Source organism: Carlito syrichta, unplaced genomic scaffold, assembly GCF_000164805.1.
Source record: "Carlito syrichta isolate Samal-C Ts95f unplaced genomic scaffold, Tarsius_syrichta-2.0.1 Scaffold304505, whole genome shotgun sequence".
Lineage (NCBI taxonomy): Eukaryota > Metazoa > Chordata > Mammalia > Primates > Tarsiidae > Carlito > Carlito syrichta.
In genome coordinates, this window is record NW_007248601.1 from 22,060 (window position 1) to 29,638 (window position 7,579).

A 7,579-nucleotide genomic window follows, 5' to 3' on the forward strand; every position below is an offset into this window, starting at 1 on the left:
TGTCTTGGATGGGGGTGACCCTTACTCCTGTCTTGGATGGGGGGACCCCCACTCCTGTCCCAGCTGGAGGCCCCGTGCCCACATCTTGCCTGAGAGCCCCTCAGCCCTGTATCCCCTGGGAACCCCGAGCCTGTATCGTAGCCAGAAGCCCCGTGCCCAGTCTCGGCTGAGGCCCCCGAGCCCTGTCTTTTCCCAGGTGCGTTTACAAGGGCAGAGCTTCCTGTCTCAGGCTTCCCCCCACCCCATGGCAGAAGCCTCCCCCCATAGACTCGCCCTCATGAAACAGACCACGTGACGTGGAGCCCGGATCCATCTCATGGCATAAACTGGGGTTTCTCTCTGTCTCGTTTTCCTTCTGGAAAGGGCTGGAGGCCCCCACATCCTCCCGACCAGGGGTGGGATTCATTTCCCTTCCGCCCGTGGCTCTGGGAGCCGGTGTGAGCCCTGCGGGGCGGCGGGGATGGCGTCTGGGGTTCTATGAGGCTGCTGTGAGCTTGGGGAACTTGCTTCTCCCTCACAGGAGGGGGCAGGTGACGGCGATGACCCCAAGGGCCGAGCCGAGGTGCCCACTGCGGAAGGAGAGCCCATCCATAAGAGTCGTTCTACTTCAAGCCAGGCGCAGTGGCTCACGCCTGTCATCCCCACACTTTGGGGGGCTGAAGCAAGAGGACTGCCGAGCCCACAGGTTCAAGACCAACCTGAGCAACATGGCAAGACCTCGTCTCCACAATACATAATTTTTAAAAATTAGCCGGGCAGGGTGGCACACGCCTGTAGTTCCAGCTACTTGGAAAGCTGAGACGGAAGGACCACCTGAGCCCGGGAGGTCAAGGCTGTGGTGGCCATGGGCATGGGCGACGGGTGAGACTCTAACTCAAGAGAGAAAAAAAGGTCTTTACATCTTGTGGCTGGGGGGTGGGGACAGAAAAGACAGGGGATGGGCATTTGATTGTCCAGGTAATCTGATTTCAGACATAAGAGTTGCTGATCAAGGAACAGGAAAGCCGAGCAAGCCATGGCTTTTGGAAAGCAGCATTCCGTGTTGGAAGAAGGACAACCCCGTGGCCCCTGGGGTCTCTATGACCCAGTGTTTCAGGGGACCCAGCAGTGACAAGCTTCAAATCCTAAATGCCTGCCATTGGCTACCTTCTAATTATACAGAGGTGGCATGCATTGGCTTTTTTGTTGTTGTTTTGGTTTGTTTTTTTTGAGTCAGAGTCTCAGTTTGTCCCAAGCTGGAGTACAGGGGCATGATCATGGCTACCGCAGCCTCAACCTCCTGGGCTCAGGTGATCCTCCCGCCTCAGCCTCCCAAGTAACTGGGATGATAGGCGTGCACCACCACACCTGGCTAATTTTTCATTTCGCTTTTGTAGAGACGAGGTCTTGCTGTGCTCCCCAGGCTGGTCTCAAACTCCTGGGCTCAAGCGATCCTACCACCTCGGCCTCCCAGAGGGCTGGGATGACAAGCACGAGCCCCTGCGCCCGGCCTTCGGGTCCACGACTCACCCTTTTGAGATAGGTGGGTGTGAGTGCGCGTGTGTGTGTGCGTGGACCCACTGGCTCGACGGGCCGGGGACGTGGGGGCTGGCAGGGCAGCGCCGACTGCGGGTGGCCGTCGCCGCGCTCGCAAAGACAGGCGGCCCCGTCCCAGGCCACACTCTCTCACTGCCGCCTCCTTCGGGGCAGGTGTCTGGGGCCCGGGCTCCTTGGGTGGCCGGCTCCATTCCGGGCTTTTCCCCGGGTCCCTGCGGCTCCCCTCATTCTCGGGCGTGAGAGCCTGAGGCCGCCACCTCAAGACCTGACGGCCTGGAGCGGACGTGCTGGCGAGGAGCGGGGAGCGGAGGGACACAGGACGCCGTGAAGCGGTGGACGGAGGCGGACAGCGTGGGGGAGAACGGTCAGGACGGGGCCAGGGGAGGCCGGGGACGAAGGAGGGAGCGAGCCGGCGCCGGAGTGAGCGAGTGATGAACGGAGGGAGTGAATGAATGATGGGTAACAGTGAATGAGTGACGGAGTGAGTGGAGGGATGACGGGGGCCTCTGGGGAGGGGGACTCGCGGGCAGCCTCAACCCTCCTTCTCTCCCGCACCCTGGGGAAAGGGTTGCCCGGCGGCGGCGGCGGCGGCGGCAGGGCTCTCCGCTGAGGCGGGCGTCGGCCTGGCCAGGAGGCGGCATCTCCACGCTCCTCCCGGGCAGGGGGTGTTTCCACACTCTCCCTGGGCACAGAGGACGGTGTTTCCACACTGCCGGGGTGGGTGGGCGTCTCCACACATCTCCCGGGCGAGGGGGCGCCCTCGCTGGGGGGTGGCCGGCCCGTGCCCGCCGGCAGGCAGGGCCTCTGATGACAGCGCCGCCCTGGTTGGCAAGGTGATGCGCCCAGCCCCTGCGGAGTCGCTGGGGACGAGGGAGCCGGAGGGCCCAGCCGACCCCCCCCAAAGCAAAGCCCCAGGAGGGCGCATCCGGGCGGCCGTGAGTGGCATCTGTGAAGAGCTCAGCGCGGCAGGGACGTAAGCCCACATGGGGTCAGAGGGCGGGGCCCAGGCCGGCGGACAGGGGTGGAGAGGCCACCTGACGGAGCCAGAAGGGCCTCCTGGAGGAGGGGGCCGGCCGCGCTGTCACCCTGCCTGGCCGTGCTGGTCGAGAGCTCGGGAGTCTGATGGGAACCGAACACCGCGGATTCTGTCAGAGGGAAAATAAATCCCCCCAGACAGAGCTCCGTGCCTGGGCGGCGGCTCAGGGCTCAGGGCTGGCGGCCCCGTGCCCGCCAATGGCACGTGGCAGCCGGCCAGCCTCCACACGGGCTGACGTCATGGAGGGAAGGAAGTGGCCGCGGCCGTCCCCCGCCCACCGCCTCTCCGTTGCAAACTCCCCCCGGGTCGGCACGGCCGGGTCACCCAGAGTAGGGTCTACGGCCCCGGGGGAGGCCTCTGTCTCCATCCCTGGAGGCCGCCTGGCAGAGCCACATGGGAGCAGCCCGGGGGCCGCGGGCGCCCATGATGACCCTGAGTCACGGCTGCTCACTTCTTCCACACCTCCTCCCGGGGCTGCCTGTTGAGTCAGCAGCACTTATTAAGCTCCTCTGAATGCAGAGATCTGGACCAGCCAGCCCGCGGGATGCAGCAGATGCAGGTTCTGGGCGCCCCAGGGCTGGCAGGTACCACCGCCTTCGCCTGGGGCTCTCGTGCGTTTTGTTCTGTAAAAAGCAGCTGAATCTCCTTTCTCTGCCTCCTGAATTCGGGGGTAGTGGGTGTTCAAGTATATCAAATGTGTGGAGGAAACTCTGGTCCGGGGGGTCAGCGGACCTGGATTCAAAGCCGGACCCAGAGCCTAGTGTGACATGGCTCCAGGTGGGCTCACCTGTGAGGGGCGGGGTGATGAACCCGGCCTCTGGGGCTTCGAGAGAGAGCAGGTGAGGGGGCTGGGAAAGCCAAGAGTCGGGGGGGCTTAGCCCCTCCACCCAGAGGACACTTAAAATCCTCCGGAGAAAGGCCGGGCTCCGTGTCTCGGCCTATCATCCCAGCACTTTGGGAGGCCGAGGCGAGTGGATGGCCTGAGCCAGTGGGTTCGAGACCCACCCAGGCACCTTGGCAAGACCTCTTCTCTACAATAAATCCCAAACGAGCCGGGCGTGGTAGTGCGCGCCTGTGGTTCTGGCTACTTGGAAGGCTGAGGCGGAAGGATCGCCGGAGCCCAGCAGGTCGCCGCTGGGGTGGCCGTGAGCGTGCACCTGCCCTCCAGCCTGGGCGACAGAGTGAGACTCTGACTCAAAAGAAAAAAGAAAAAAAGCACCTCTGGACACATGATTGGTTGTCTAGGGGGTGGGAGGGGGAAGATTCTGGAATCCAGTGGGTAGAAGTTGCCAGAAAGCCTGCAAATGTCCTACAACACGCAGGACAGGATCCCCACCCCCGATCCAACCCCAAGTGTCCATGGTGCCGAGGCTGAGAACCCCACCCCGGACCTCCTCATTCGAAGAGGCCGTGACGGGCACTGTCCCTGACCTGGGCTCACCGTGACCAGGCACTGGGCCTCTCGATCGCTACGCCTCGCCCAGAGGGAGGCCCTGCCCGTCTCGCGTGACCCAAGAGGAAACCAAGGCAGGCCGAGGCCGTGCACTTAGTTCACAGGGGAGCGGGCTCTCGCTGGGGTCCGTGGACTTGACCGTCAGGCCCCGCGTCTGCGTCATTCACCGCCCCTCGCTCTGTCTTGCGTGGTGGAGCGTGGCATGCTCGACGTCCACAGAACTGCCGGCGTCGGGGTGGGCGTTTAGACGTGGTTTGGAGAGGGGCTCCCTGGACGGTGCCGGGGTGGAGCGCTTTTGGGAAGGGCTCCCCCGCGGTCTCCTACCCGGAAATCACCCTCCTGCCTGCCCAGCTGTTCCACCGCTCCCTGTCACTTAACGCTGGTCCTCCCAGGGACTATTAAAATGTCAGCAGGGACACAAGTGTCCCTTGTGCATGCCGTAAAGAGCAGCAAAGGGCAGAGCTGGGGCAGAGTAGGTGAGCCGTGGAGCCGGGAACTTCCCGTGATAAAATGCACCATTTAGACCGGGTTTTTTTGGTTTTTTGTTTTTTGTTTTTAACAACTCAGGAGTAGAGAGTTCGTCCTGCTGATAAAATCTGTCTCTGTTTTGGGGAGCTTTTTTTTTTTTCTGAGTCGGGGTCTCACTCTGCCGCCCAGGCTGGAATGCCGTGGCATGATCACGGCTCACCGCAGCCTTGACCTCGGGTGATCCTCCCATCTCAGTCTCCTGAGTGGCTGGGACAACAAGCACACACCACCACGCTTGGCTAAATTTTTTTTTTTTTTTTTCAGAGGTAAGGTCTCGCTATGTTGCCCAGGCCGGTCTCGAACTCCTGGCCTCAAGCGATCCTCCCACCTCGGCCTCCCAAAGTGGTGGGATGACAGGCGTGAGCCACCATACCCGGTCTCCCTTTGGGTCTTTGATGATGAAAATCACTGGGTGAAAAAGCAAAAGACGGAAAATGAATTGCAGCGGTTTGTGGAGTGTCCATTGACAACCAATTAGCAGCTCAGAGCGGAGAGAAGCCAACCAGGTGGCCCGAGGAGACCAACGGGAACCGGGGACCGGTGGCGTGAGTCACCGCAGAAGAGAAGGGACCCTGGAAGCCGGTCCTGACTTGGGAGCTGCCTCTCCACCCCGGTGTTAGGGGGCACATGTTTTTGCCTTCTGTGGGCCAGCCCACGTGAGTTCTGAAGCAGAATCGATCCTCCCTGGCCGTGCCTTCACACGAGGCCCTTGCTGGGCACAGAGGCCACCGTGCACGCGCCCTGTTCTCATGGAAGCGTCTCTGCACCGTCCACCTGGAAAGACCCCAGAAGGGGCGAGAGGGGCCAGACGCGGGGATAGGAGAGGATTGGGACAACATCCTGGAGAGGCGCAAAGGAAATGGCATTCACGGGCTGGAGATGGCTGGGACCTGGCCAGGGCACACACCACAGAGACAGGAGGTTAACGCCATTTCTTGGGTAAAGACCCCAGGAGTTGCCATGCCCAAAGGATCATGCCCCACCTGGCAGCCCCAGAGGGATTTGAGTGCAGGGTCATCAGGGCCACCCCAGACCCAGAGCCCCCTCAGATCAGAAATGTCACTTCCAGGCCCAGCGCAGTGGCTCACACCTGTCATCCCAGCACTCTGGGAGGCCGAGGAGGGTGGATCGCCTGAGCCCAGGAGTTCAAGACTAGCCCGGGCAACAGAGCGAGACCTCATCTCTATACACATTTGTAAAAATTAGTCGGGCATGGTATCACTTACCTGTAGCCCCAGCCACTCGGGAGGCCGAGGTGGGAGGATCCCTCGAGCCTAAGAGTTCAAGGCTGCAGCGAGCTATGATGGCGCTGCTGCACTCCAGCCTGGACGACAGAGTGAGACCCTGTCTCCTAGAAAAACAAAAAACAGAGAAATCACTGTGTCACTCCTCCAAACGTTTGGGACACCAGCGTATCCAGAAACAGCCGATTACGTTTTTGGTTCCCACCCCCCTCACCGCACAAATTGCATCTCAGAGAGTTCTGGAAGCTTTTCTGCCACTGGAGTGTAAATTTAGAAAAGCCAGTACATCGGGATTACACAGTGTCGGCTGTTTACCAACAAGGGCCAGAAGATGAAGTTACATAATCCTCCGTGTGTGCGGAATTCTTCCCAGCCCTGAAAACGTGAACTTTGAGCGACTGAGGCCATGGAGGACTGTTTCCGCTGTGGATGTGGCCGGCCTCGGGCATGTCTCCAAACCCACGCTTGCTGCCCAAAGGGGCAGACAAAGGGTCCCTCGGGGCCACTCCGCGGCCGTCGGCACCGCCGGCCTGAGGGCCCCATAGCTTTCCTGTGCTCCCCAAGCTCAAGGAAGTCACAGACGTGTCCTACACGGAGGCGTCTCGCTGAGGCACCAGGAAAGCAGAGGTCATGACAAGATGACAGTGATAGGGACACACGTCACCACCGCCGAGCCTGGCAGCCGCGGGCACGCTTGAGACTCCCAAGAGAAGGTGGAGGTTCTGAGGCCAAGGAGGCTGGCTCAAGGTCACGGGGGTTGGAAGGTCTCAGGCGGGACCTGGACCTGGCCCCGTCTCCCCCACCTGTCCTGGATGACTCTAGCTTAGAGCCATGGCATAGTCATGTCGCCGTGACCTCAAAGGGCAACTTGCTAATCACTTCTGGAGACCCTGAAGTGGTTGTGCCGCAAGCAATTATTGAGCATCTGCTGTATGAACCAGGTAGACAACCTCCTGCAAAATGAGTTACTGTAAACAGAGTGCAGTGATCAAGGCTCAGGAAGAGAGAAAGGCCTGTATGCTGCAGGGGGAAGGGGGTGGCCAGGAGAATCCAGGAGGACTTCCTGCAGGCAGTGGACTCTGAAGAGCTAACAGAACGTGGGGATGCAGAGGGAGACTTTATTCCGGCCGAGGTGGGAGGAGGGGGCTGCCAGCCAGCATGTCCCCGGGGGGGCTGGACCCCTGTGTGGCTGTCCCCTGGGGACCTGTCGTTTTCTCATTCAGGGAGGGCAGCCTGGAGACCCACTGTGTGCCGCGGGCTAGGGCCCGGGATGACAGAGATCCGACCTCGGGCCCTCCCTTGGGGAGGCAGTTGGGTCTCCAACAAGTGCACAGGTGACTCCTCAGAGGCCCTCCTTGCCTCTGAGGACCCGGACGCCTCCTGGCCTGAGCCTGGGTCCCCCCTGAAGAAGAAGTCCGGGCTCTGACCTGGTGGGTGGGCGAATCGGGAGGACCCACGCTCACACCTGTGCCAGGGGCCCTGCCCCTGGCGGAGACTCTGAGCGCCCGTAGGTGGGGACACGGCTCACACCAGTGGCCCCCGGAGACACTTCAGGCAGGAGCAGGGCTGGCTTCCCGGGGGAGGCGAGCGCTGAGTGACAGCAGGAGTCCCCAGGCGGAGGTAGAGGGGCAGCCGCACCTCCCCGACCGCAGCCCCGGACGCTCCGCCGCGCCCAGGAGACCGCGACGGCCGCCCCACCCGCTTCGGGCGGAGGAGACCCGGGCAGCCCCCTTCCGCCCTCGAGTGGAGGCCGCAGGGGCTCCTCCCGGGCCAAAACCAAGC